The 7,843-nt window shown below is 34.5% G+C and overlaps 1 pseudogene; it reads right to left on the bottom strand.

Moving 5' to 3' along the window:
- Positions 1 to 330: 330 nt before the first annotated feature.
- LOC136799706 (heat shock 70 kDa protein 12A-like) overlaps positions 331 to 7,843 on the bottom strand; it is a 20,931-nt pseudogene continuing 13,418 nt past the window's right edge.

Here is a 7,843-nt window from a genome sequence, read left to right as displayed (position 1 = left end):
AATTGACATCTTTAGATAAAGATAGTAAAACATTCGAAAATGTCATACAAAGAGAGAAAGACTGAATGAAATAGGGAAAAATTAAAATGCTTTTCTGCTAATTGGTGAACGATAAACCATATATTCAACGTGAAAAATCGGATATCAAAATTATTCAGTCTCGCTTTAATGATATTCGACTCAGCTTCGCTTCGTCGAATATCATCAAGCTCGACTGAATAATTTTCGATATCCGATTTTTCTTGTCGAATATCTGCTTAATATTGCATTGCACCAACGCGAAAAAACTTCTCGTGTCCCCCAAGCCTTAAGACAAGAAAGAATAAAGAATAAAATTGAAAAGTGCATTTTTTATATTAAGAATTTATATAAAGCTTTCAAAAATTATAAAAATGATCAAAATTAATGATATACAAAGAACCCCCCCCCCTAACTGGAAATTTCTCAGTTATTCCTTGATTGATTCCAGCAATAAACTTTGAGCCTCCTTGATAATTCTCTATCCTTTACGTTCAAAATCAATTGTAATGAGCTACAAATATTTTTGGGTAATTCCCAAGGACATTTGGTCATTGGCAGCGCTCTTTTCCAAAAAGTCTTTTAAGGAAAAAATGCTAATGAAAAAGTGAAAAACATAATGAAAGAAAATAAAATTATTTTCAAAATGACAAACTTTAATAAAATTATTTGTATTTAGTATTCGCAGCGTTTGCAATCGTGGGCGTAAACGTACTGTTGAAAAAAACATGGATTGCGTCACCAACGAGACTTTTATATCTTGTTTTACAACAATTTTCAAGGTCTCCTTGAGACCTCAATTCAAATTAATTTGATGAATTCCTTTGGGAATAAGTTGTCATCGATTCTTCGGAGTGTTCGTAATGTAATTTCCGAAAAATCATATCATCAAAATGTTCCATGAAAATTAGACGCTGCATAAAAGGATTTTATGGCAACAATTTAGCAATACACATAACTGCTAGTGGTGCTAGTAAATTGTAAACTTCTCGCTTTAGAAACAGAACAAAACATACTACGTAATACAATTTATAATACAAATCCCAAAAACTAACTATAATGAACATAATCTCATTTTAAACGCATCAAACAACATACTTTTGATAGTCCAATAGAAAAATATGTACAATCTTCTTAAACAGGGTTTCCAGGAAATATCCAGGAAAATTTTCCTTGTCAGGTTTCATACTGTGCGAGATGGAAAGTAATTATCTATCCATCTATTAGTATTATACAATCAAGTACTGAAAACTCCAAAATCCGTTCCATCCAACTGATAATACAGAAATCTGACAACAAACAACAATACCAGAATTTTACAGGAAATCAAATTTGACTTTGACATCGGCTCCTGTAGTCTCATCCACACCATTGACAAAGAATTCAGTGTCACCAAAACGTACATTCACTTTAACTTTACGGCCCTTATTGCCTGTCAAATCTTGCATTGGAACGTTTAACAAACCCAATCTACGTGCACCTTCATCGTCACAGTAGGAGACTGCATTTCGTTCGCTTTCGTAAACACATATGTTCATTTCAGTTTGATCGTTATAAACTGGGTAATACGTACGTCCCATTGTCTGATCTAGATCAATATCTTCATTGACTGAACATAATTTATCGAAAAGCAATCTACATTTCTTGATATTTTCATCATCGAAAAACATATGCCTCTCTGGGTCAATACCTTCCCGGAAAGTAGAGACCATTGAGATGCCATAGGTGCGCTTGCTTTTCCTAGATTGGAAAATATCGGGCTTCCAACCGAAAATGACTGCACCTTGCACAACACATAATTCAGCATTCTCGGGTACGATGACTGGTAAAGTACCTCTGACCAGATCCTTCACTTCTTTGACAACGATGGGAGAATTTGAGAATCCACCAACCATGACGATAAAATCTAGCTTGTCGTTCCCAGTCTGTTTCATCAAGAAATCAGTATGGGCGCTAATGCTTTTTGAAACGCGTTCAATCATCTCTGAAATGACCGATCGTGGAATTTGAAGCCGATGGCGATTCAAGATGGCACCTTTGGTGTCTGCAGTATTCTTAAAGGCAGTATTGAGATTCAACTCCATGATCTCTTGGTAAACTTCTTGGACGCAAGGCCTCAACATCATTCGATGTGTTCATCTTGATTGTCATTACTGATTTTACGTTTGATTTGCTCAAAGTCACGCATCATTTCAATCCAGTCAGGTGCGTTTTGATTCTTCAACTCATCAATGACTCTCTCAGTGAACATGTCACGAAAATACTTGACAAATGCTTCATCAACTTTGGTTCCACCCCAGGCTCCACCAGTAGCTTTGTATAATTCCTTCACGCGACCTCCTTCTAGCATTTGATGGACTGTTACATCTACGGTTCCACCTGCGAAAAAATAAATAAATAAGATTCTAGTAAATTCTCAACAAGTTTTCGCACTAAATTATTACTTTATTAAAGAATGTATGCAGCTTTATAAGGGGTATCACCTGATCATGGTGTGCTGAGTCAGCATACTGATTACTGACCCGACTCTCGTCTGTTTTAAAAATATTCTCTCACTGACAAATCACATACGACTTTTTTTAACAAATTGTTTTTCTTTCAACTGAAACTTTTCACTCTCACCCTTCCTCTTCGATAGTCTTTTATACTGTCACAATCAAAAGAAAACTTAAATCAATAAGGAGGAGACTTTTGTTTATCTTAAGAGAAGAAATTTTGGCGAGAAGAAATTTTGGCGAATAGTTCATTCGCCAATTTTGGTGCAATTTGGCAAAATCTATTTTGCCGATTTAACAAAATTTCTAAATTTGGCGAGAATTTATTTTTGCGAATGACCTATAAATTTAAATTTGGCGGAAAGAAATATTGGAGAATTTGGCGAAATATTCAGGTAATTCGCCAAAATTTCTTTCTTCCAAAATTTCTTCCCTTAAGGTATTTCACAATTTTTTCTCTAGTTATCTTTTGTTTAAAAATATTCGTTGAGACAGTTATACAAATTATGTGTACTCAGGACAATAGGGCCGATAAAATTTGAACTTTCGTTTTCTATCATGTTTTCTATGTTATGAAAACTCAGCACATTTAGCGGATATATAAAGATTTACAAAAAGAAAGCATTTCACGGTAATTAATTTTTGTGGTAGTCATATTTTATAATATTTTCAAAGTGATATCAGAAAGTTTTTGTTCAAGTTTCACTAAATCATCTTCTGAAACAGTAAAATTATTAGTAAAATGAAACACACTTAGCTATTTTTTTGGAATTTTAAAAGTATTTTCTTGAGTTCATATAATTTTGCAAGAACCTGAAAAAAAACGAAGATCAATTGCCTGAAACTTAGTTCCCATATAAAAGTATAAAAATCATTTTTTCAAAAAAAATAATCAAAATACCGAAATTATTTCGATTTATGAAAACCAAGGATAAGGTGGTTTGGTGAAAACAAGAATAACTTACCTCCATTATCCAATAACAAGTATTTTGCACCAGCTTTCTTGAAGTCAGGAAATTCACCTAATTTTTCTGCAGGTAACTCTTGGCAATATAACGAAGCACATTCTGGTTCAAGCGCAATGATCAGATTTCTGCTTGGTATACCAGCCTAAGAAAATTAAAATTTGTGATAGGGCCAGATGTAAATTCTCGTAAAGGTGGCATATGATAAAATGGTGATACTCTTTCTGAAAAGGTCAAGCAAATATGAACTAAGTTTGATGTTTTATACGAATCAAGAAAATATAATAATATAAAAATATTAATAACAAGCTGCATGCTGAATGGACCTACCTGAAGATTGATGTTTAAGACAATTGAAAAATGAGAACAATAATATGAAATGCAGAATAATACGAGAACAACTCGAGAAATTCATGGAATCTGGCGATTCTCGGCTGTTCTGGCGATTTTTAGAAAGTTCCTGTACCAAAATCAGATATCCGGCATATTTCAGGCATTTTCCGCCGGAAAATTTTTTTTCTCAAAAATCAGACTCAGCCATGTTTTGTGCATTGTTAATACGCATCTTTGAGCAAAAAATCATTTTCGGCCGGAAATGAATTTTTTTCGAAAATCAGGCTTCGTCACAATTTAGGTATTGACATTTTGCATCAGTGTGCAAAATTTCATGGAAAAATATAAAGTACAGCTCAAGAAATTCAAGAAATACCGTTTTTCCGGCGAAAATCGGTGTTTCCGGCGATTTTTAGAAAGTTCCGGCTCATAAATCAGTTTTTTTGACAATTGAATATGCTTGATCGTGGCATTGCTATTAATTGTTTTTGTCTGAAAACAACGAAATAAAAAAGTCCGATAAAAATCTGCAAAAAAACGGCGATTTCCGGCCATTTCCGGCATTTTCAACCGGAAAAGATTTTTTTCTCAAAATCGGACTCGGCCAAGTTTTGGGCATTGCTAATACCATCTTTGTGCAAAAATCAGAAAAACTAATGATGAAATCTTGAAAAATGCCAAAAAGCCGGTTTTCCGCAATTTTCCGGCATTTTCGGCCGGAATAAATTTTTTTCGAAAATCGGCTCCGTCACATTTTGGCAATTGCATTTTGCTCTTTGTGAAAAATCAGAAAAAACTAATGAGCCATCTCGAGAAGCGGGTAACAGACGAACGGAGAACATACAGAGGTTAATTAGGACCTCACCGGGGCCCGGAGGTAGGTCCAAAAAACGTTAGAACAAAATTCATGCTTTGAAGTCATCTCATATTCAAGCTTCGTGCGCAAGAAAAAAACATCTATCTCATTAAAAAATTGAGTAATTTGGCTAATAACATTGATGTAAGCTTATTAATAGTGATTCTTATAAATAAAGATGCGTTTTTTGAGCTGAAAAATTCTTTTTTCACAAAAATCTGCTTGAGCCATCTTTTACCTACTTTCATGTAAAAAATCACCGTTTTTTGGCCCAAATTTGCCCAAAAACATTTTTTTTCAAAAATCTGGCTCCGTCACATTTTGAGGGTTTAAAGTTATGCATCTTTGTGCAAAAAATCATAAAGAATGAAAGAGCCAATCTCGAGAAAAGCTGATACCTAAGTAATTGATAATGTGCTTATAAAAAAATATCGAATTTGGCCGGTTTTTCTATAAAAACACGCTAAGCAACCAAAATTTCATGCCTAAACACACATACTCTCTAAAAGTAAGCGCTCATGAGCAAAAAAAACATCTATCTCGTAAAAAAATTGAGTAATTTGACTAAGAACATTGATGTATGTTTATTAATAGTGATTCTTATAGATAAACATGCATTTTTTGAGCCAACAAAATTTTTTTGCAAAAATCTGCTGGCAATCGTTTACCTATGATGGTACCCTATTTTCGTACAAAAAATCAGAAAAAATTAATGATCCAATTTTCCACAAAGTCTAAAAAAACCCGTTTTTTAGCCGTTTTTTGGCCCAAATTGGCCCAAAAAATTTTTTTTTCGCAAATCGGGCTCCGTCACATTTTGGCCACCACCATTTTGCACCTTTGTACCAAAAATCAAAAGATTCCTATGATTCAATCCTGAGAAAAGTTGGTAACAGACGAACGAACGGACGAACGGACGAACGGACGGACGGACGAACAAACACAGGTTAATTTATAGGACCTCCACCGGGGTAGGTCCAAGAACTAATGAGCCAATCACGAGAAAAGCTGGTAACAGCTGGTAACAGACGAATGAACGGACCGAATTTAAAGGACCTCCGTGGTAGGTCCAATAAAGATACTCCCAAAGAGTAATCAATTTACCATTTGAGCAGATTCCCTCATGAACTGTTTTGCAGAGTCTCCCCAGATTGCTGGTACTGTTAACACCCAACGAACAGAATCAACTGTAATTCGATTTCCAGCATTTCGTTGGTTTACATTGGTAATGAGATGATCTTTCAGGAAATTGATTGCACCACTGAATACCTTCAAACCTTGCATTTTCTTTCCATTGGCTGCTGACAACATCAAATTTCTGTTAACATTCTTTCCATTCTGCGAAGAAAATAAACACAATATTTATTCAGTATGAAAATCTCAGACATTATTCTGATTTTTTTCTCTGAAATAAACTTTGAAGCACGCTCCTTTGCGGAGACTTTCAAATTTCCGCCAATGAGATATGATACATTTGTCGGGCTTCAACAATGACCCTACTGGCCCATGGCTTTTCAGCGCCTTGAAATCAGACGCCTAGTAAAATGTCACCCTATAATAAGAGACTCCCAGCAAACCAAATTTTGTGCATTCACACTTTTTTGTTAAATTCACACATTAGTGCAAATTTTTCTTGAGTCTTATTCAGATTATCAGGAATTTCTTCGGGAAAACTCAGTAAAACATCTAAAAAGTGGATTTTAACATTTAACACTATTTTTCTCAATTCACTCAATCACACTTTTTTTCTCTACTTTCACACATTTGCCCGAACCCCTGGGAGCCCTAAAATAATATCTTTAATTTGTTTTACTCTATGACCTAAAGCAGGTGAAAACTGATTGATTATTTGAGCGTTATATTTTATCAAAATTGCTGCAAGAAATAAAAAAATTTAACGAGCACTGTAATTGCAATTGATAACAAGTCACAGGGATTTCAAAGTTTTGTAATATGAATGCCCAGGGCTGTAAATAACAATTTTTAGTCAATTGGACATCATGTCCGACTGAAATGAAATCCTGTTGTTCATTCAGTCTATATTTTTCTATAAAATTATACAATCTTGAAAGCTACGGAAAAAGCATATAGATAAAAGTGACCTTGGAACAACTTGTTACAGTAACAGAGAAAGTGATTTGATAAAAGGGAACTTAAAAATACTCTTGAAAATTACAAAGGTAGCAAGTCTCTTGACAGTTATGAAAGTAGCGAGTTCATAAAACTGATCTTAGAAACACTCTTGAAAAATACGGAGTAAATCATAACTTGGAAACACTTGTTAAAGTTACGAAGAAAGCGACTCGATAAAAAATGAGAACTTAGAGACACACCCATTAATAAAATTACAAAGAATGGGCAAATCAAAGTAAACTTTAGAAACACTCTTTAAAGCTAAAAAAGAAGTAGGCTCAAGCAGGGGGGGGGTCAGGGTCCAGTATACCAGCCCAGGGCCCAAAAACCTGACTTTTTGAGATTTGAAAGTAGTAGACACCACCACCCCCTAAATTGGTATCAATACCAACTTGAAAACCCCAATTTTCTAAAAAGGGGGACCCCCCCCCTAAATTGGTATCATTACCAACATGAAAATCCTGATTTTCTAAAAAGGGGGGACCCACCCCCTAAAGGTATCGATACGAACTTGAATCCCATTTTCTGAAAAAGGGGCCCCCCCCCCCCCCCATAAAAAAAATGCAAGAAGTTATATGCATAGGATACTGCATACACGGGAGGCTAAACAAAATATGTGGATGTTTTTATCCAAAGAACACTCCTCTTATTAATCACTTATAATTATTATGTTCCAGACTTTAGACTCCTGAAAATGAAAACCAGTTTTTCTCATTCTAACACAACGTAAATTACCTTAAGTGGATAAATTTTGGCGGGATTAAATTTGGCTACAAATTAAATCCTCGTCAAAATTTCAAAAATTGGCCATTCGTCAAATTAAATCCCCTCCAAATTTAACGAAATTTTTTAAAGATGGAAATTCTGTGGAGAATATTGTATTTCTTAGTAAAATACCACGTATTTTTTAGTTTTATACTAGAGACTAAAACCTTCCCACTTACCAAATTAAATCCCCACCAAAAATCGCATTTTGGTCATTCGCCAAATTAAATCCACGCCAAAATTTATCCACTTAAGGTAAATTTCTTGAACTAAATTGG

This window comes from Clytia hemisphaerica, unplaced genomic scaffold (assembly GCF_902728285.1).
Source record: "Clytia hemisphaerica strain Z4C2 unplaced genomic scaffold, Clytia hemisphaerica genome assembly, whole genome shotgun sequence".
Classification (NCBI taxonomy): Eukaryota; Metazoa; Cnidaria; class Hydrozoa; order Leptothecata; family Clytiidae; genus Clytia; species Clytia hemisphaerica.
This window is presented reverse-complemented; position numbering and strand designations above follow the sequence as displayed.